The sequence below is a fragment of the Equus przewalskii genome, chromosome 12 (genome assembly GCF_037783145.1).
Source record: "Equus przewalskii isolate Varuska chromosome 12, EquPr2, whole genome shotgun sequence".
NCBI classification, from domain to species: Eukaryota; Metazoa; Chordata; class Mammalia; order Perissodactyla; family Equidae; genus Equus; species Equus przewalskii.
The window spans coordinates 39,103,050-39,125,967 of record NC_091842.1 but is presented as its reverse complement, the minus strand read 5'-3'; the positions used below and the strand labels follow the sequence as shown (position 1 = coordinate 39,125,967).

The following is a 22,918-nucleotide window of genomic DNA, read 5'->3' as shown; positions in this document are numbered from 1 at the left end:
ACAGAAGAGAAATTACCCTACACGGAAAATTGAATCTTCAGGAAGAAATGAACAACACTGAACATCGTAGATATGTAGGTAAATAGAAAAGAATATTTTCCCTCTTAATTCCGTTAAAATACATGTAACTGTCTAAAGCCAAAGCTAAAGGACTAGATTGTAAGGTTTATAATGGATGTAGATACAATTATGTATGATAACTATAGCATAAGTGCTGGAGGTCGGGAGTAAATGGACTGTGCAGTCACACAGCTTCTCCATTTTGGGCGCAGTAGTATAACATTAAATCTGAGGGGACTGGGCAAAAATGAGGACGTACATTGCAATCCCTAGAGCCATTACTAAAGAAATATTGAACAGAGGTATGGCTAAAAATATCCAATTAATGCAAAAGAAGGAAAGAAAGAAGAAACATTGAAACAAAAATAGAGTAGACAAACAGAAATCAAATGGTGAAACGATAACCCTAAATCCAACCAGAGAAATAATTACATTATGTGGCAGTGAACTAAACACTCTTATTAAAGGGCAAGAATTGTCAAAATGGATTTTATTAAAAAAGCAAAACCCGATGATACGCTATCTATGAAAGATTGACTTTAAATAAAAAGACACAAGTTGAAAGTAAGTAGATAGAAAAAGATATACCATACAGCAGTAGACATAAGGTTGCAGATAAAATAGACTTCAAGAGACAAATTATTACCAGAAAAGAAGAGGAACGTTTCACAATGATTAAAGGGTCGATTCATTAGGAAGACATAACAATCATAAATATGTACATGTCCATTTGAGACCTCCATTTGAATATGGCAAATCAAACATATGCATTTAGCTCCACTCCCTCAAAACATCCTACTAAAATAATACTAAAGAGATATATTTATTATAAAAAATTCCAAACCTACAAAAAGTATAATGAATTCCTACTCACCCATCACCTAGATTTAATACTGATTCACATAATACTATATTTCTTTCTCCCTCCCCCTCCAAAGCATCTTAAAATAAATTTAATTTTTCAAAATTTTAAGTGGTGATATTTCACCCAATGAAGGAATTTTTTTAAAAAAATTTTAAAGGCATAAATTCAATAAAACTTTTAGAAGAAAGATAGGAGAAAATCTTTTTGACCTTGGCTTAGTCAAAAAGTTCTTGTATATGACAACAAAAGCGCAATACATAAAAGAAAAAATTGATCAATTGGATCTCGTCAAAACGCATATCTTTTGTTCTTCAAAAAACACCATTAAGAAAATAGAAAGGCAAGTAATACACTGGGAGAAAATACTGCCAAAACACTTATCTGTTAAAGGACTTGTATCCTGAATATACAAAGAAGTCTTACAACTAGATTTGAAGATAAACAATCCAATTTAAAAGAGGGAATAATATTTGACTAGATATTTCACCCAAGAAAATATACAAACAGCAAATGAGCACATGAAAACATGCTCTAAATCATTAAACACTAGGGAAATGCAAATTAAAGCCACAATAAGAAATAATTCATACCCACTAGAATGACTACAATAAAAAGCAAAACCGAAAAACCAGACAATAACAAATGTTGGAAAAGATATAGAGAAATAGGACTCATGCGTTGCTGGTGGGAATATAAAATGGTGCAGCCACTTTGGAAAAACATAAAAAGTTAAGCATGTTTTTAGATATGACACCAGAAGCATAAGCAACAAGGAAAAAAAGATAAATTAAACTTTATCAAAACTGAAAACTTTTATGCATAAAGAACACTATCAACAGAGTGAAAGCTAACCCACAGAATGGGAGAAAATATTTTCAAATGATTTATCTGATACGTGACTAATATCCAGAATATATAAGGAAACCCTGAAACTCAACAACAACCAAACAATCCAATTAAGAAATGGGCAAAGGATTTGAATAGACATGTCTCCAAAGAAGATATACAAATAGCCAATAAACACACATCACCAAAAATTAGGGGAATGTAAATCAAAACCATAATGAGATAGCACGTCATACTCATTAGGATGGCTATTATATTTTTTAAAATGCCAAAAAACAAAAACAGACAATAACAAGTGTTGGTGAAGATGTGGAGAAATTGGAACCCTTGTGCAAAGGAATGTAAAGTGGTGCAGCCATCGTGGAAAACAGTATGATGTTTCCTCAAAAAATTAAACAGAGAATCACCATATGAGGCAGCAATTCCACTTCTGTGCATATAACCCAAAGAAGTCAAAGCAGAGACTCAAACAGATGTTTGTACACCCATGTTCACAGCAGCATTATTCACAACAGCCAAAGTGTGGGAGCCAGCCAGGGATCCATTGACAGGTGAATGGAGAAATAAAATGTGGAATATACATAAAATAGAATATTATTCACTCTTAAAAATGAATGAAATTCTGACCCATGCTACAACATAGATGAACCTTGAAGACACTACACTAGGTGAGATATGCCAGATGCAAAAGGACAGAGGTACCTAGAACATCAAATTCATAGAGACAGAAAGTAGAATAGTGGTTACCAGGGGCTGGGAGGAGGGGGGAATGGGGAGTTATTGTTTGATGGGTACAGAGTTTCAGTGTGAGGTGATGAAAAAGTTCTGGAGATGAATAGCGGTGAAATGCTAACATATATCCACACAGACTCACACACAATGCCTAGCAGCACTGTTCGTAATGCCCCAAATTGGAAACAACTTATGGGTCTGTCAACTGGACAAAATGGGGTACATCCGTGCAATGGAATGCTATTCAACATTAAAAGGGAATGAACTATTGATATATGCTATGACATGAACCACACTCAAAAACACTATCATAAGTTAAAGAAGCCAGATGCTGGATAGTGTCAAGAGAGAGTCTCCAGACCAGGCAACAGCAAACACGGTAAGGCAAAGGTCAGACACTGAGAACAAAAGTTTACAATCTAGTAGGGAGATGCCCAGCAGCCTACCCTCCAGCTCCCACCCCAGCTCAGATCCTATGACTGGTAGGAAATGGGAACATCTTCTCTGGGGAATCTGACGAGTCCAAGATAAGAGATCTAAAGATGGTCACAGCTGGGGTTCTGCTTGCAATAGGTCCAGCCAGATCAACAGCAATGAAGATGACGGGGCCCTCCCATGCCCACAGAGCTTCCGGTCTACTCTTTGGCAGCCTGCTCTCAAGGAAGAGGAGGTGGTCAAGGGTAATCAGGCATATGAGATAAACATCTTACAAGTGCACCACTCCCAAAAGAAAACCAAGGAAACAAACAGACATAATAAAAAAAAGGAACCTGGAGGGAGTGCAGACGATGCAGGGAGAAGATAAAATAACTAATTAAAAAGAAGAGATGCAGTTTAAAAAGGAACACTCAAAGAACATCAAAGAGCTTTTGGAAACTAAAAATATGATAGCAGAAATGAACAATTTTAACTGGAAAGTTTGGAGGAGGAAGACACAGCAAAAAAAAAAAAAAAAAAAAAAAAAAAAAAAACCAAAGGAAAAAAAGACAGAAAAGGAAAAAGGAGAGAAAAGCTAAGGAAATTAGAGGACACACATAGGAGGTCCAACATTCAACTAATCAGGGCTCCAGAAGGAAAGAATAAAGAAAGTGGCAGAGAAGAAATCATTTAAGAAATAACTCAAGAAAATTTCCCAGAATGGGTGGCCCAGTGCCAAGGCCACCCCTAACACTTGTAGGGTCTGGGGTTGGAGTATAAATGGAAGCCAAAATGCCATTTGTCTACATTTTTTAAAGTTATAAATGAAGCTAACAAACTAATAAGTAACATATATTCTATCCTCCTACCTTGACAAATATACCTTCAGAACCACCCGGAAGGCCGGGTTCTGACACAGAATGCTCAGGCTCTTTGTTCTGCTCCAGAACGTGGAGGTGTTGGCAGAGCTGCATTCTCACCTGAAGGATCTGGGGAAGAATCCACTTCCAAGCTCTCCAGGATAATTGGTAGAATCAGTCCCTTGTTGTAGAACTGAGGACCCCATTGTCTTGCTGGCTGTTGTTAGTTCCCAGGACCACTCTTAGGTCTTTGCCCTGTGTCCCCTTCCATTTTGTCAACAGATAACATCCCTAAAGGGAAACTCTCTCTACTCACAACACTTCTGACACCAAACCTGTGGGTTTTCCACACCAAGAGATTCTCCAGTTCTCTGTGGACCCTAAGTGGGTGTCCTACAATTTAATTCAATTCTAACACTACCCAGAGTTAGTGCAGACCCCACAAGTTAAGGGCTCAGTCCCACAAGGCTGCCCCCCATTTCGGATGCCAAGTGCAATTAGTGGGTCCCCAGATTACCCTCACTTCTGTCTGACTTGTCTACAAATTGGGGGTTCCCATGACCCTCCATTCTTGGGTTGGAGGACTTGCTATAATGGCTCACAGAACTCACCAAAACACTTTATTATTATCAGTTTATTATAAAGGGTAATATAAAGGATACAAATGAACAGCCCAGATGAAGAGGCACATAGGGTGAGGTGTGGAAGGGTCTGGAGTACAGGAGCTTCTGCCCTCATGGAGTATGGGGTGCACCACCCTCCCAGCACATGGATGCACTCACCAACCTGGAAGTTCTCCAAACCCCTTCATCTAGATTCGTTATGGAGGTCCCCCTACGGAGGCATGATTGATTAAATCATTGGCCATTGGTGATTAACTATATCCTCTGCCCCTCTTCCCTCCCCAAAAGGTCATGGGGGTGAGGCTGAAAAGTTCCAACACTCTGACCACATGCTTGGTTCTTCTGGTGACCAGCCCCCATCCCGAACTATCTAGGGGCCCACCTAGAGTCACCCCATTAGCATAACTCAGGTATAGTTGAAAGGGGCTTATTATGAATTACAACAGATGATCCTCTCACCTTATCACTCAGGAAATTACAAGGGTTTCGGAGCTCTGTGCCAGGAATTGAGAAGGAAGACCAAATATATAATTCTTATTATATCACAATATCCCAGTCTCTCATATTGAATCCCTTTCACTCTTCAAATCTCTCTGACTTCCTCTTCTACCAGGGACTAGAGAAAAACTCTGCTTGGAAAGAGCTCATGTGATTAGGTCAGGCCCACCTGGGAATCTCCATCTTAAGGTCAACTGATTAGGAACCTTAATCACACCTGCAACATCCCTTTCGCTGTATAATATAACATAATCACAGAGTGACATCTCATCATAGTCACAGGTTCTGCCCCGACTCAAGGGAAGGAGATTATACAAGGACCAGGATCATTGGGGCCAATCTTAAAATGCTGCTGTCACAATGAGGGTGAAAGGAAATCTCAGGGTGGCTGCTACACGGCAGACCTCGAGGGCAGCTAGCCTGGCTGGAGAAGCCAGAGGACACTGCGGGAGATTTCTTCAAGATGAAATTGACTTTAAAAAATACGTTTGCACATATTTAGAGGAGATTTTGTTCCTAACTGGGAGAGAGTTTGAGGTCGTAGATAAAACCAAAGAAAACTAAGTCAAAACTAAAGAAAACAGAAAACTAGACAATTAACAACTTCCTGGAAAATGAAATGTTGCTCTGGAAAGGAAAAGAAATTATAGCATCTACATGGCTCAGAGGTTTGACTCGTGCTACGTAGTGGAAATAATGTAAAACCCAAACATTGATTAACCAAAACCCCATATATCTAATTTTGGAGGATAAGGGCAGAGGAGGCACATGCAAGGGAGAATTTGTGTTGGAGGAGGTGGGTGAGAGGTGAAAAGCTCATCTTCCGCCATAGAAAGTGCCTCTATTTTAAAAGTGAGGAAGAAGGAACATGTGCACATTGTTTAGCAACAGCGAGGTAAATAGTGGGGGGAAAACTCAAAGAGTAAAACTGAGGTCTGTGGACAGAGAATGATCTTTTTTTGTAACTAGTCTTGTAGAATTTCTTTACTCTTAATGTTCATGTACATCTTTGATAAAAATAAAAACTTAACTTAAAGAGGGAAAATTTTAGAAAACTGACATGCCCAAGCCTCTGAACTCAGCTCTCCTCTCTTATTACCTAGATAACCTTAACTACCTGTGACCTCAACTCGCTTACATGCTGGTGACTCCCAAATCCGCATCTTTCTCCCAAGGTCTACACCTGTGCGACCAAATGCCTGCTGGACACCTCCACCTGGCTGACCCACAGCGCCTTCAACTCAACTTGTCCACCCTGCCCATTTTCCCTGGCTCCCAACCTGCTCCCAAACCTGCACCTGTGTTTCTTGGCTGAGTGCATCTGCCCAAGTGTTGAAGTCAGAGACATGGCAGGGTCCTAGTCCTTCCCCCACACCCCACATCGAATCACCTTTATCTCCAGCCCTTTTCCCAATATCAGGATCTCACGTCTAATCCGGACACTTACAGCAGTCTCTAAAGTTGTCTGCTGCCTCATCTTTAAAGCTCCAGTTCATCCTACGCAACACTTCCAGAAAGATCCTTCAAACTGAAAATAAATAAATAAAAATTGTGGGTTTAGGAGTCCTCAGGCTCTTCTCGTTGCCTGCAGGATAAGATCTAAAATCTTAAGCACGGAACGCAAGGCCCCGTCTACCTGTCTTCTGACATTCTTGACAATCCTTCCCCATGCACAAGCTGTGCACCAGTCTGCCACACCGCCAGCAGCTCCCATCCTCCGTCCCCCCCAGCCACGCCTTCCCTCCTCGCATCTTTGCACACACAGGAGGTGCCCTTCCCCCGCCCCACGTGCCCAACAAATTCCTGCTCTTCCTCGAAGGTTTAAGGTGGCGTCTGCTCCCGGGTGAGACGAATCCCACAGGGAGAGCCAGGCTGCCAAGCCTCTGCACCTGCCTTGAGTCCACCGCCCCTGGAGTCCACTGCAGCCATCATATTGATTGCCCTCCTCTCTTGCAGCACCCGAGGCTTCTTCAAGTCAGAGAAAGTGTCTCATTGTGAAGCCTGACAGTTAGAAGATGCTTACTGAACCAGTCACTAAACAGATGTTGTGTTTGGGAGACTCTTATTCATTAGGATTCTTTTAGTTCCAAGTGACAGAAACAGAAGGGAAGTTATGGACTCACGTAAGCTGAAAAGTCTAGGCAGGGCTGGCTTCAGGAGCCGGCGACCTGTACTCAGAAGGGCCCCATGCTTGGGGCGGTGGTCTGCTGTCACCATCTTGCAATTCTTAATAACGTCTTCGAACTTGTGTTTTCTAAGTGAAGTCTGGTAGGACAACAGAACACGCTGGTGGTTCGAGGAGTATGTGTAACGTGCATGTCTGCGGTTCCTTGATGCCCATTCACACAGAGCATGGAGATGTCTCATGAGCACAGAGTTCTGGGGACCCATGATGTGTGGGAGTTCAGCAAGACTCAAAGTGAGGACTAGGTAAGTGTTTACATCTATGGCTGAGTAATTGGGAGGCACTGATACCCCCAAGAGCCATACTTTACACGCAAACCACACCTTGCTTCAAACGCAGAAAGAAGGCAATGGTGTTCAAAGAAATAGACCAACCAAGGAATCCTATTCTACCTTCTTACTTGCACATCGCTGCATCAGCCAAGCAATTACGCCGAAAATGATGAGGTAGAAGGAAAGGGAAAGACAGCGCCACCCGTGGTTCCTCTTCCTCTCCATCCTTCCTTACGCATCAGTGAGCTTCAGGTCGAGAGTGTTGATAGAAGATGTTCCTATCAAGAAGTGACGTAAAAACAGTTGTTTTGTGCGGTATTTCTACTGCTCTGGTAAGAACAAAATGTATATGCATGTGCTATGCTATGGAATACAAATTGTGTCATTTCGGTAATCCCACATATGAGTTAAATGCTCTCATATTTGCACTTAAAACTGTTATTTCACAATGTAAAGATGAACAGCAAAATTCATACTCACAGTTTTCTAATTTAATTTCTCTTGACTTAGAATGACATCCAATAGCAAATAAAAACATACCATGAGAAGTCGAGAGAGAGAGAGACCATGGAAGAGAGAAAAAAAGTTTCATATTTGAGTACATTTAATGGCACTTTGCCCCTGCTTTTGGAACAATGGGCCCCACAAATGATGTAGCCAGGCCTGATCCATGAGTAGGTCTGGCTTTAGATACCCCAGGCTTCAGGATTTCAAATGATACAATCAAAACTTGGCTTCTCTCTGTCCTTCAGCCTGGCCCTCCTTGTGTTGGCTTTGGTCTCAGGTCTCATGTGGTGGCAAGACAGAAGCAGTGGCTCCAACACTGGCAGCTGAACTCACTTTCCTAGAAGCCACAGAAAAAGAAAAACTCCTTGAGTTCTGATGGGCCCTGTGCCCTTCCTGAATCCATCACTCCTATTGGGGGATGTAATACCTGGATGGGCTTCATCCTGATTTACTTACTCAGCCTCGTCTGAGCTGAGGCTGGGGGAGGGTGAATCTGGAAAGGAAAATCAAAGAACAGTGACCAGAGATGAGTAAAGGGGTCCAAGTCGGATGACACTGCTATCATCTATCTCTTCTTGGATGCCCAATAGCCACACACGCCCTCTCCTTACGCACCCTCTTTTCTCACTACAGCTACGAAGATGCATTTGCCTATACACATAAAATGCCTTTACTCTCTCCCCCAGCGAAGACAACTCAAGGTTTATCGAGTCACAGTATCCCGCTCTGGGAGATGTGCTGTCCTTTCTGCTAGGTCTGGGACATGGGTCCTCATGGTCTGGCCACCTATGGCTGAACGATGAATTTGACCAACCCCAGCACTTGAATAGAGTATTCTAACACCATCCAAAATAACTCTGACTTGGAGAGGAGAGATTGGAAAAAAGTGGTCATCAGTCCATGGCATATACATTCTGACGTCCAGAATGGCAAGAAATTCTTGCCCTGACAGAGGAGCAAGTGCCCTAGTCTGTTGGTCTGCCCTCACCAGCCTGTTCTGCCCTCTGCAAGGATCTACCACCAGCTTTGTTCTCTCAGACCCCAGGTTGTGTGGTCCATTGTGGAAACCTCTGAGTTGGGTAATGGGGAGAATATCCCTTCTGGATCCTGCACATTTTCAACAGACCACTTCTTATTGGCATCAAAGAGATCACAGAGTATGAATAATTGTTTACTTTCCTTTGCCAGATTTGGGGGTTTTCTGGCAACACAGACCCTGAAGGCCCAGCTCAGCATTCTATATACTTGTCTCCTGCCGCTTCCACAGGCTAGAGTAACTGAAGTCAGAGACTTGGGCAAGTCAGGGTCTCTGGATGTGAAAGGTGGCCTGGGAATTTCTGTTTCCTAGCAACAGGCCTCCATGCTTGGCCTCTGCCCCAGAAGCTGTGTCATGGCTGCCCGCTGGACCAATGCCGCCATCTTGGCCACTGCCCACATCTGGGTTTCTGTTGTGGAGAAAGTAGAAACCGTAGCTTCAGAGGTGGGAGGCACTGCGATCTGCCCACAGGCCGCACGCCAGCTCTGTCTTTACGGAATTAAAGAGAGGCCTTGCACAGACCAGTGCTGAGATGGAACCATGAACTGAGGAGTCTGAGTCACTTAATCCTCTGCGCCTGGGTCAAAAATAGAGGGAAAACAAGACTAAACACAAATTCATGTATCACTTGCATAATTTTAGAAAATTACGTTTTTAAAAATTCATGAGAAAAACTCAATGACCAAAGGAACCATTGTCAGTTAAGGATTCAAACCTACTGAAGAATGTCATCAGTATTAAACACAGGCCAAAAGAGTCACCTGGAAATCTATAGGCCTGCAGTGGGTTGAGGAAGGTGCCAGGATGAGGCTGAGCTCTTTCAGCCACCACTGAAGAGCAGGTCCCATGGAGCCATTGGCAGAAGCCTAGGGGGCAGTGCTTTCTCTCATCTGATGTTGAGAGCAGATCACCATACAACACACAATAGGGACCGAACGTGTAGGAGAGTTGAGCTGTGAGCAAGCACATTTGCGACAAGAGTTTCTGGACACACATTTGGTGCCATGCATAATCCTCACTGGGTAACATGTCATCAGGCATCCGTGGCAAGTATATGTAATTAGACATACTGCTGTCAGTTGACCAAACACCTCCACGGTCGACCGCGGGGAGGGATCGGGGATAGAGAGCAGGAATTTGTGCTGAGGCCCCTGTCACTATAACCCCCCTGGCAGGGGACACCCATGATCCAGCTGATCCCAGAGCCTCATGCTGACAGTAGGGCATGTCCCTCTGGGCTGGGACAGGTACAAGGTGATGCTAGGTTCAAGATCGCATGTTGGATCAGGGCGGTCCCTTGAAGTGGGGGAGCCCTCTGTCTCTTGTTGGCCTAAAAGCGATCAAGGCTGCAGGGATATGTCACCCCCATCCCCCTTCAGGGCTGAAGGATCTAGGCCCCCAACTGCTGGGGATGCTCTTGGAATTGCCCTTGACAGAGGAGATTTGTCTCATCCAAGGTCATGTCCTCTTCCTGGGGTCTGCGGCCAAGTGATGGATGCAGGGGTAGAAGGCTCAGCTGCTCACCCCGACCCCACTCTGAAGAGCCATCCTGACACTGCAGCCCCACTTCTCCGTCTGCCCAGTCCTGCTTCCTTACCTTCCCCACAAGAGCACCCCTCATCAGCGTCCCCCTCGCTCACCTCCATCTCAGAGCTGGCTTCCCAGGGAGCCCAGCCTCTCACAACAGCACTTGCATTAGTGTCCTGGGGCTGCTGTGACAAATTACTACAAACCAGTGGCTTAAAGCAACAGAAATTTACTCTCTCACAGGTCTAGGGGCCAGAAGTCTGAAATCAAAGTGTTGAGGGCCACGCTCCCTCCAGAGGCTCTAGGGGAGGATCCCTCCTTATTTCTTCCAGCTCCTGGTGGCTGCAGGCATCCCTTGCTTGTGGCCGCAGCACTCCAAGCCCTACCTCCATCTTCACATGGCCATCTCCCTGTGTGTCTCAAATCTCCCCCTCCTTTCTTATAAGGACACTCGTCATCAGATGTAGGGCCCACCCTGATAATCCAGGATGATCTCATCTTGAGATCTTTACCTTAATTACACCTGCAGAGATCCCTATTCCAAATAAGGTCACATTCTGAGATTCCGGGTGGACATACCTTTGGGGGCCACAATTGAACCCACTGCAGCAGCCCAGGCTTCCCTTTCTATGGCAACAGTCAGAGCACACTGTGAGCTCCTGGGAGGGCAGACATCTCTGCTGCATTTGTCTCTGGGCCTCCAGGGCCCCTCCGAAGGGAAGCCAGCATGAATAGCCCCACTGGCCCTGCCCTGTAAAGGTGGTGCTCAGAGCAGCACAGAGCATGTGAGGGAGGCACAGACCCCATCCCCACGCCAGCCCCCGAAACTGCAGCCTCTGGGAAAGCGTTTCCCATCTGTGGCTACCACTCAGCCCAGGTGAGCTGGGGAGGTCAATAGTGGTCCGATGAGAGAGAGGAGGCGTGACAGTTTGGACTTCTCTTGAAACTTCCCGTCGAGGGTAAGGAAGAACTGTTTTCCAGACAAGCTGTCACGGTTAAAGCTCAGAATGCTTTCGTGGGGCCCAAGCTAGTCTCAGGGACCCCTCCCAGTAATGCGGCCCTGAGATTTCCAGCTGGGAGACTGTGCCAGGTGGCACCAGGCTTCACTGGTAAGTCCTACCATTTTTCATGACGTGGGGAATGCGCTATTTGAAGGAACTGTTCGGCACACCTCTTGCGGTGGTCTTTTTTGTCCATCGTATTTTGCTATCTTAGAATGGGGCCTCATTGGGGCCAGTATTTGGATTCTGGCTGTTCTGCTCTGCTTCGGGGAGCCCAGGATGCTCGGAAGGCAACACGGAGCCAAGATGGGAGGCACCACCAGTGGCCTCTTGACACTATTCCCTGCAGGGAAGCCAAACGATGTGTCCCGGGATGAAGGCCACTGGAGGTGAAATACTGGGATCTCTAAAGGCGGTAACTGAGGGGGACAAACCCCTTCAGAGAGGACAAGGGATGACTGTTGAGAGTGAGATGTGATCTGGCACGTGGGGCGCGGGCGTCTAGTAATGAGTGGCTCCCCAGAAAACCTTTGTTCTTACAAATGCTGAGGATGTGAGGTCAGTGGCATGGTGCTCTCCCTCATCTCCCCACAGCCCCTCTCTCCCCTCTGTGATGTCCAATGGTATCGGGGGCGCCCTGGAAGACCCGTGAATGAGTCTGAGTCCCAGCCCGGAACCTGCATCTCCCTGCCTGTCAGCTAAGGCCATTCTTGCCATCTCCTCCCAGGGTTGTCATGAGGTCCGGATGAGGGGATGGAGCCGGGGCGAGCGGGGGTCAGCAGCAAGAAGCTGAGCTTTGGACTCGGGCAGGGCTGGGCGGTTCATCTGCAGGCTTTGACACCCTCTAGCAGGGCAGCTTTGGGCAAGTTGGGTTCCCAGAGCCTCCATTTCCTCTCGATAGGACATTGGGAGTATCAGGGGAGCAGAGCGAAGCTCACTGAATGGTGGTCGTCACGATGGTGCAGAGAAATTAGCTCAGTGCCTGGCACACAGTGGGAGCTCTGTGTGGGCTCTTTCCCTCCTGGTGGGCCACTGGCCTCTGGATGGCACAGGGGGACTCCGTGGGAGCAGGGATGTGACTGTCTTCATGTCTTGGGGTGGGTGGCCATAGGGTGCTGCAGGGTGCCCAAGTGGGGCTGGGAATCCGTGAGGGGCGGCTGATCATCACCTCGCTGCACGTTTATGGTTTTACTCACTTGGATGATTGATGTTTGAGGATGGGTGTTTAGTGACTCGCCTAAGGCCAGCCCCAGCTGAAAGCACCGAGTCCTGTCTACTGCAGGTTCTAAATAAGGGATACAATCATGTTTGGGGCACATGACTCATGACACACAGAAGCTCTTAAAATGCAGCATAAGTGGCTTTGTGCGTTCATACATCCACGCACAGATGTGTGGACTGTCTGACAGCTTCATCTCTGAGATAAATAGTAAATGCTTGGTGGCAAATGCAGATGAGCAGGGAATGCAGACGTCTCGCTCTGTTACGTTACACGGTAAGCCTCGGCACCCCAAATGCAGGCTGGCGGGCTGGGTTGCTGCAGGGATCAGGTGAGAGCAGAGCCCTGTTTCCTTCCCCTCGGGGAGTTAGACGCACTGGAGGTTTGACTTCTCTGTAGGAAGGGGAGCCAGGACCAGCATCCAGAACTTCCACGTCCTCAGTCACACTCTCCTGCTACCTAGTGGCCTCTTCTTTCTCTTTACGTCCTTCGGTTCCTCTTGCCACTCTCTCTGTTCCCTCCACATGTTCTGGCATGTGTCTAGCCATGAACTTTGATGGGTACCTCTGTTCCCCCTGACCCCCAACTAGTCCACAGGTAAACCATGACATACACGATCTCCCATGGGGAACAACAGACTTCACCTGCTTAGATGGTGACATGCTCCTTGGAGTGTAGAAACGATTCCAGAGCAGGCTCCATCAAAACGTTTCTGTGGCCAGCACCGTGACACCAAGCGTACGAAATAGGGCCATTCTTCTGAATGATGACGATCAATTTGGACTGCTGATGCCCACGGAGGGCTTACTGTGTACCAAGACAGCCATGTGCCTTCCACACATTATCTTGTCTAATCTCAACAGGACTGGGAAGCAGATGCTATTATTATTCCTGGTGTACAAATGGATCGCAGAGCTTGCAAACTCAATCAAGGAGAGGCTCAGCTGACCTGAAGTCAGGGCACTTGATTCCGTGGAGCAGAGAGGCAGCTCTTCACGGATGGACGCGGATTCCCCCACAGCGTGAATCTGCCTTTAATTGCATAGCTGGGAGTGATCAGACAAGTTCTATCGCATGCCTCCACCGCAATCGCCTTCGGCTCTGGGAGACTCCACCAGCACCTCCTGGCGCTGGACGGAGGGCAGGGAAAGGAAGACAGAGGCCGCCTCTGGTCCCCTCTTCGCAGCCCCACTCTGCTGAGCGCTGGAGATCCACGCAGTGGGTTGGCCTTCCAGGCCTTGAGCCAGCCCTGACCCAGGCAGCACGCTGCTAGGTAGCATCTGGACTCGTGTTTGTGTCTGAAGCCCGGCGGGGACTCTGCTGCAAACTCCCCCGCCCAAGTAGGGAGATCCTAGTCTTGGCCCCAGGCTGGGCCCCTGGCTGGACTCACTCATTTTTGGAAACATAAGCTTGAGCTGAGGGGTTGGCCCTACGGGAAGCTAGCCGCAGAGGCCTGGGAACTTCTGGAAAATAACTCACTTGAGGAAGGGAGGAGCCAGGCCCAGCGAGCTGACTCTGTGACAGGGGGCTTTGTGGAGTGGCCTGGTACCCGGAGACTCATGTGTGGTACCCAGATAGCTAGGGAGAGAGAGGGTGTGTGTGCCGCAAATACAAATAATGGGGCTGATTGACGTAAAAAACAGGGCACACGCACTGCTCTGGCTGTCAGAGCAGCCACCGGGCCCAGGGGGAGCACACCAGGGCTGGCCATGCAGTGGCAGCTGACTTCTTGAGCGCACTCAGACATGGCCGTCCTCCCAAGGTCGCAGTGAGGCCTGTAGACCCAGTAGTGCGCCTACTGGCCACGCGGCGACCACCTCTCTCAGCAGCAGGGCATCTGAGGCAGCTTTCAGGCTCCGGAGACCTGGGTTCTAATCTTGCTCCTGCCACTGCCCTGCTGTGTGACGTGGGGCAAGTTCATCAAAGACTCTCGGCCTGGGATGGGAATGCTGCTGCCCACTGGGGTGGTTTTAAAATACGTCTGCAAATTCTTGGATGCTCCTCCCTTCAAGAGGTGGGGCCTGGTTTCCCTCTCCTTAACTGTGGGCCAGACTTAGTGACTCACTTCCAGCTAATAGGATAAAGCAGCAGCGATGGCATGTGCCCTCGGAGACCGGGTCATAAAGGGCACTGTGGCTTCCTGCCTGTGCCCTCTCTTGCTCCTGGATCTCTCGCTCTAGGGGAAACCAGCTGCCATGTCATGAAGAGAGGCCCACTGGTGAAGAACTGAGCCTCCAGCCAAGAGCCATGTGAGGGCGCCATCTTCGAACTGGATCTTCCAGCCCCAGCCAACCTCTCGGCCACAAATTCATGAGACAGCCTGAACGAGAACCACCTAGGCAAGCTGCTCCCGAAGTCCTGACCCATGGAAACTGTGAGATAAGAAATGTTTGTTGTTTTAATCCAGTAAATTTGGGGGTAATTTGTCACACAGCAATAGATAACTGACACATACACCTGTCTCAGGTGTTTGTCAGGATTCACTGGGACAACATACACAAAGGGCAAGAGTCTGGCAGATGCTGTCTGATTAACTTCTTTCGACTCAGAGGTCTCAGTGGTCCCCTCCCCATGGGGTGCTAAGCTTTGCACTGTGGGTTATGCCCATTCAGGGACCGGCCCTCCAGTCAGTTTCCTGGCTCCTTCCCTTTCCCCCCAGCACGCCTCCTGGCCTTGCCCACCAGAGACACTGTCACACTGTGGGGGCCCACTCTCTCTTTTATCCAAAGCATCAAAGAAATTGGTTAGCATCGGTTTAGTCCACATCCGGCAGCAATATTGTGTACCGACCTCTCCTCCAGGGTCCCCTTCTGCACAGCAGTACAGCTGGGATGGACTGTAAACCAGTGCTCACCACTTCTCGCTCAAAACCCTCCGGTGGGTTTTACACTTAGAGTAAAAATCCAACCTGTTACCACGGCTACAGGACTCACGATAGCTCCACTCCACCCCCTCTGCATGACTGTTTATGATGCCCCAGGCTCCCCACTTCCTTGTGCCCCTCGGACATGCCAAACCTCCTCCCTTTTGTTTCTTCCACGCAGAACATTCTCCTGCCAGACCTTCACAAGGCTGCGGCCTTCCCATTATTTTGAGCTCCACTCACCGTCAGCTCCTTGGAACCCCACCCCACCTCAGGTCCTCTCCACCACATTATCTTATTTTATTCTTTTTATCACCAGCTAAAATGACCTGTCAGCTTGTTGGTTCACTGAAGCCCATGCTGGTGTGGCCACTCCTGGGGAGCAGAGCTTTGCTGTGCTGACTCCAGGGGATAGCACCGTGCTGGGTACCCACGAGCCACAATGTTTGTGGGCCACATGGCTTTTTGAATATCAATCAAATTCTCTTTTGAAAGCTTTGGAGGCAGCTTTTTTCATGAGGAACTCTCTGGAAAATCCTTCCACAAAGGGAATAAATCACCTTCAGACTTTCCAACAGCGAGTCATGTCTGAATTATAATCTTCTTAATCCAGGAAGGTTCTTGTCAGAGATTCTGAAACACCAGTGTCTGAGGGGAGAGAAATCCTTCTCTGATTTGATTCCAGGGAACGTACATGAACTGGAATATGCTGGTATTTTTTTTTTTTGAGGAAGATTAGCCCTGAGCTAACATCTACCGTCAATCCTCCTCAGACTGGCCCTGAGCTAACATCCATGCCCATCTTCCTCTACTTTATATGTGGGATGCCTGCCACAGCATGGCTTGACAAGCAGTGAGTAGGTCCACACCCAGGACCAAACCGGCAAGCTCCGGGCCACTGAGGCGGAACGTGAGAACTTACCCTCTGCGCCACCAGACCAGCCCCTATGCTGATTTTTTCCCCTTGGGTGGGTTTTCATGTAGGGTCTGCCTGGCCAGCAGTCCCTCTGTGGAGCAGGGGTCCGAGAGCTGCATTGCCCTATGATACACACCTCCTCCCCACCTACCAGGAGGGCAGGGACAGAGCAAGGGGCAACACGAAGAAGCCAGAACATTCTGAGGTCCAGGAGATTGGAAGAAGGAAGAGAGAAAGGAGCAGGGACACCCAGCCTGGGGCTGAGTGGAACTGGGCTTGGAGAGAAGACCAGCTACAATGTCATCCTCTAGTGCGGGGGCCAGCAGGGGAGGTGGCCACAGCCTCCAGGGCCAACTGGGAGACAACTTAGCTTGTTCCTGTTTCCAGGACCTGGGGAGCTGTGCAGGCTCACAGAGAACAGTGATGCTAACTGGTCTCCTTGCTCCTCCTGGCACCCGAACACCAACAGAGTCATCTACAAATAGGACCGCATCAGTCCTCTGCTTGAGGTGCTGCCCTTGTTCTCAAGACACGGACCCATCTCCACACTGAGTCTCCACTCACCTCCCACAGCCCCCGCTGCTCACTGCACTCACTGTTGCTGACCTTCGCCTTCTCTGTTGCCTGAGCCCTGAGGCTGATCCCGCCAGGCCCTCCTGACCAGTCTGATCCCTCCCCGTTCCCCGTCTCCCAATCCCCCTGTCAGGTGGAGGGCACAACACTGCAATGCTCTCAGCTTGAATATGTGTGTGATTGCTACCCATCTCCCTCTGCAGCAGAGTCCCTGAGAGCAGGAACTGCCTGTCCTACTCACACGACACCCAGAGGGGACGCCCAGGGGAGTCCAGGCACTCAGCAGCTGCTCAGAACATGCTTACTGAAAGAAAGAAAGAAAGAATACGAAGCTCTAAGGGCCAAAGAGGCATCATTGGAAACACAATGAAAATAGTGGTCGGGGCTGGACCCCTGGGTGAAGGGAGTTCAGGTGAATCCTTAGCTGTGTCTCCTCGTGGGCAGATGTGTGCAGAGACGCAGATGGAGCAGGTGTCCTGCTGGCTGGCAGCAAGGGATGGACCAGCTTGGGGAACCCGGGACTCGGTGTCAGGCTGAGACCCCAGCCCCGCCTCCCCCTCCTCCCTTCACACAGACGGCACGTGGGTGGGGAAGGATGCCCCAGCTGTGGAAGGAGAGAAGGGCCCAGCATGGTCTGGGGAAGTCATGGCACTTTGGTGTCCCCTGGCTTAGCCTGGAGGAGGGGAAGAGCTGAGGAATAGAGGGAACAATCAGGAGAGAATGCTGTGACCCGAAAGGTACCCAGGAAAGTGGCCGAGCGAAGTTGCTTGGGCTTGTGGCTTTCTGGCGGCATTTTGTGTGGCTAAGCACAGGGCATCCTATGTGTCCCCACTTCTGGGGGTGGAACCAGGGTGGGAGCAGCAGCTTCAGTTAAGAGGCCCAAGGTCACTGCTGCAGCCAGGGGAGCTGTGGGGCCAGTCCAGGGAGTCAGGACGCATGGGGCCAGCCGCACCTGCTACGGAGGGAACAGACGGGACCTGAGTGCCTCAAGCCTGGGCAGGACCAAGCAGAAAGGACTCTGCTGCAGCGGAGGGGCAGGGTTCTGGAGACTCCCTCTGGGCCAGGCATGTCCTTTACTTGCTGGACTTAGGGAGGTCCAGGGGTTCCAGGGGAGGGACAGGGTGGCAGGAAGGCCATGGAAGCATTCTGATTCTAACGCCTGGCCCAGCCCTGCTGGTTTGTGCCAGCTGAAGTCAGCCTGGCAGGTCTGCCCTGTCTCCCACCTGGCCGCACCTTCTCCCTGTCCAGCAATCCCTGGAAGATACGGTGCTCCCCGGGGCTTTGGCGTCAGTGTTTGTTCTTCCTAGGACTTCCGTGACCCTGAAAACCCGTCCTCATCCTTCCGAGGTCAGCTCAGCCGGAACCATCCTCAGGGGGCCTTCCTGACCCCGAGGCTGGTCCCAGTCCTTTGCTCCTTGCCACTCATCCTTCCCAGGGCCTGACTGCTGGCACATATCTCCGTTGGTATTTCCACAGGGATGGAGTTTCCCACTAAACTCAGTCTAGAGCTCGGGACCAGAACGATTTTTGCTTACCACTCTGTCATCAACATCTCATTAAATATTTGATGAATAGACGAGCAAATGAATGAGTGGACTAAAAACACCCACCCTCTTGTGGATCCCAGCCCCCGCTCCTTGGCTATGAATCAGATAGGGCGCACCACTCATGTGGTCAGGAAAATGTGGGTTCTGCTAGGATGCTGGGATCTTAGGGGTCCTCCCCCAGCGTAGCAAAGAGAGCCCACATGGGCTGGTTGTGAGGGACACAAGATCCTGCCAGAGAATATGAGGACAAAGTTGCAACCCTTTGAAGTCTGGGCTGAACGCAGTGGAAGGTTGCCCAGGACGTGCACTGCTGCTCTGAGGGGTCTTTTTCAGCACAGGCATCTCCTCCCGTGGTTCCCCTTTGAGCACCTGTCTTGCAGCACGTGGGCGAGATCCTGATCTTTGAAATATCGTTGACATCGCCATGGACCAAACCAACAACCCGCTATTCAATTTCTCTCTCCATTCTGTTTGACTATTCTGCCGGGACTTTTTCTCCCATCTAGAAATATTTAACGTTTCCAAACTGGCTGGAAAGGTGGTAAAACAAACAAAAAGAGTGAAAAGAGATTTAATTAAAAGGCATGGGCTAAGTCAAAAGGTTGTGACATGTCATCCTTTCTGTAGCACCACACGAAGGGTAGAGGGTGACGGAGAGACAGAGGTCTTCCCTCACTCAATTCTTCGGGTGCCTAACTGCAAAGGTTTCGGTCAGGTGTTTCCCAGGCTGGACTTACCGGGAGCTGAAAGCAATTCTTTTGGGGGTAGAACGCACACGCTCTGACGTCCCCTCTTCTGAACTATCTGCCATGGGGCATCCTCACCGGCTTGTGATGGTGCCCTGCCACACTCACAGCCCTGGGCAGCCACCAGGTCCACGTGCTGCTGATCATCACACAGGAAATCAACTTGCTGGCCGACCCCCCGCATGCATACCCAGGGAGCGTTGCCCAGAACTTGGAGAGGGCAGGAGAAAGGCAGCTGCAGAACTAGGAGAACCTGTTCTGCCGCGGGAGAGGCTGTGCGCAGCAAGGAGCCTTGCTCAACGGAGGCCAACTGGCAGGAGGAGGCTTCAGGGGAGGATTTAAATTTTCTCTGCTAATCTGGAATGGTCCCATTTCTCTCTGGCAGGGAGATTTTTAAAAACCGTATACAAATTGCGTAAGCTGCTCTTATTTAATAGGGAAAAAGAGGGAAGAAATGATGTGAATGACTCCAAGTGTTAAAGAAGAACCTGTGAAACCTGCCCCTTAATGGGAAACTGAAATGGAGAGAAAATTCTAAGAAAGGTGGAATTAAGTGTTTGCCAGTTGGTGACACGGGTTTGGAAACATCTTTCTTTCTGCAGACAAGCTTAGTGGGTCCACTCCCATTGGGGTGGAGGAGCGTGATGCGGGGAAACTGAAGCAGAAACAGAAGTAAACACAAAGGCAGGACTGCTCTTCCAGGCAGGGCAAGAGACGGTGGCATCACATGTCCTCAGGGAACTGGACATCAGAGCCACAGTGAGATCCCGCTTCACACCCACTAGGGCGGCCATAATCGAAAACATAGGTGACAGCAACTGTCGGCAAGGATGTGGAGAAACTGGAATCTTAACACGCTGCTGGTGGGAATGAAAAATGGTGCAGCCACTTTGGAAGACAGTCTGGCAGTTCCCGAAAAGGTTAAAAATAGAGTTACCATATGACCCAGCAATTCCACTCCTAGGTGTATGCCCAAGAGAAACGAAAACCTGCGTCTACACAAAGACTTGCACACGAATGTTCACAGCAGCACTATTTGTAATAGCCCAGAGTGGAGACCACTCAAATGTCCCTCAGCTAGTGAACGGATAAGCAGGGTGTGGCCCTTCCACACAATGGAATGTTTTTCAGCCATAAGAAGGAATGAAGTACTGACACAGGCTGCAACGTGGAGGACCCTTGAACACATTCTGCCAAGTGAAAGAAGCTGGCCACAAAGGACCACATGTTGTGTGATTCCTTATATGAAATGTCCAGAACAGGCAAATCCATAGAAATGGAAAGTAGATGAGTGGCTGCCTAGAGTCAGGACTGGGGAAGGGGAGGATTAGGGAAATGATGGTGAAGGGGTGCGGTGTTTCTTTTTGGGGTGATGAAAATGTCCTGAAGTTGGTTGTGGGGATGATGCACAACTCTGCGAATATACTGAAAGCCACGGAACTGCGCACATGAATGCGTGGGCGGTGTGGTATGTGAACGATATCTCAGTAAAGCTGTTTAAACGAAAAGGATTTTGGCGGGCCTGGAAGTCTTTTCTCAGCCTGTGTGGAAGATCTCCTGTAATCCCTCCAGCCACCAGAGGTCTGTGAAAGGACTGACCTGAGACAGACAGGGTTCACAATAAAAGACTCTCTTATTATAATAAGTGCATAAGATAAGGGGGACGCATTCCACCTTGAGGCACCGACAGAATGTGAGGATCAGGAAAAAAACGGCACCCTGAAGATTCAGAATAAGAATCAACCCATCATGAACGAGTGCAGCAACCCGCAGCCCTGTAGGAGGGCACTGGCTTGCTGTACAGGCTCTGTCTGGTGGACTGCGTCTTCCCTGGGGCCCTCGAGGTCCCCGCCTTCCCTGTGTACTCGTTACACCGTCGCTGCACAGCAGGCCTCTGGCTCATGGGTGGGCTGAATGGAGGGTGTCTTCCTCAGGAGCTTTAAGATCCTTTAGGATGGAGATCTCTTGTTTATTTATCTTTGAATACTTGCTGTCTCTAAAACAGTAACTTACATGCAGTAGGCACACAATAAATACCTACTTTAAAAAAAATGAGGTGGGTAGTTCTACTTCCAATAACTCTGGTCTGGGTAATTGGTATCAACCTGCCCAAAGGAAACAACTAAAAAGGCTGGACAAAATATAGAAAACAGCAAAGAGTGAGCAAGATTGTGAGAACTACTGGGCCAACATCCAAGCAGGGCAGAGATCCAGAGAGGTGAGCCCAGAGTCTTGGCTGCTCTCATCCAGGGTCTGTTTGCTGATCTGAAAAGATGGCCAAGAAGCTTAGTTGTATGTTTTCCAACTTTGTGGGGGTGTGGGGAAAAAATCTAGAATCTAGGGCCTGCCACATCGCTCCCTGGTTTGGGCTCTGATTTCAAAGAGCAGCACCTTAGGAGGAGGATGACTTGGAAGTAATACAGCTACAGCATGACTGTAGCCCAGCTGGAAGTCATCAGGTAGCCCAGACAATATCCAGCCCTGATATAAGACTAAGGAGGTCCCAGATTGCTAATGTCCCCAGGCACCTGGCAAAAGAAAAGGAAATCCTCTCTGGAGTAAGATAGCATCATCTCAGGCCCCAGATTATCGTACAAGTAATTTTTCAAATACAGTATCCAGCACAGAGATAGTCAGGCTCATGAGGCAACTTGATAGTAAGATCAAGAGCCAATAGGAACAACAGACCACAGAAATAGCTCCACGGGACTCCCAGATATTAGAATCAGACACAGACTATAGAAATACCTCTGCTTCCTATATTCAAGAAGATAAAAACTGAGCTTGAAAATTTTGGCAGAAAATGGAAATTGTATTTTGAAAAGCTATGAAAAGTTTTGAAAAGGAATCAACAAAAGAGTATATCATGATCAAAATTTAAAATTTAATTCCCAACAGGAAATTAGACACAGCTAAAGAGAGAATTAGTAAAATGAAAGTTTGGTGTGCTGTGTATGATTAGGATAAGAATTTGTGCAGGGTGTCTCATTTTCCCCCAAAAGTGAACTTCTTTGACAGTGTGTTTTCATCTCACTTTATTATATTGTAAACACCTTGTTCTTAAAAAATGTCATAAACATGTTTATGTGAAACTTGTTTTTGAACATGATGCTCTTGAGAAAACTTTTTTAAAAAGAAAATATGTTTATACATGAAGAGCAATTAATGTAAAAAAAGTGGTTTGCATTTGAGAGAAAGCCTAAGGAGGCAAAAAAAAAAAATCTATGCTAATATTTTTGCTTAATATAACCTCTAACCTCCCAGCAGAAATTTTAGCACAAAATCCCAGTCTACTCTAATGCTGTTGGGCACTGAGTAATGATTTCTCTGGAGAATATTGAACTGCATTTTTTGCAGGCCATGACACACAGACCATAAGGTGACTCCATCCAACTCATGGCTGGGGGAAGCAAGCATTGCTAGCAAAGGCCACTGCTGCCCCAGGTGAGAGTCAGCAGCAACTGAAGGAGAAGACTGAGTGACCCTGACAAGGTCACGTGTGCCTGCCTGTTCCCCATCTACCTCTCCTCCATTGACTTGCTCTTTGCTTAGGTGAAGGTGTATGTGTGTGTGTGTGTGTGTGCGCACACATGTGTGTATGATCAGTAACATCTCTCAGTACATA

General features: G+C 48.1%; 1 long non-coding RNA gene across 1 annotated transcript; it reads right to left on the bottom strand.

Annotated features, from left to right (window-relative positions):
• Positions 1 to 8,130: 8,130 nt before the first annotated feature.
• On the bottom strand, positions 8,131 to 19,413 carry LOC139074791 (uncharacterized). Its single transcript, XR_011524550.1, has 3 exons — positions 19,285 to 19,413; positions 8,293 to 8,358; positions 8,131 to 8,202 (listed from the first exon to the last, which is right to left on the bottom strand). It is a non-coding gene; the product is annotated as an uncharacterized lncRNA (long non-coding RNA).
• Between the last annotated feature and the right edge of the window lie 3,505 nt (positions 19,414 to 22,918).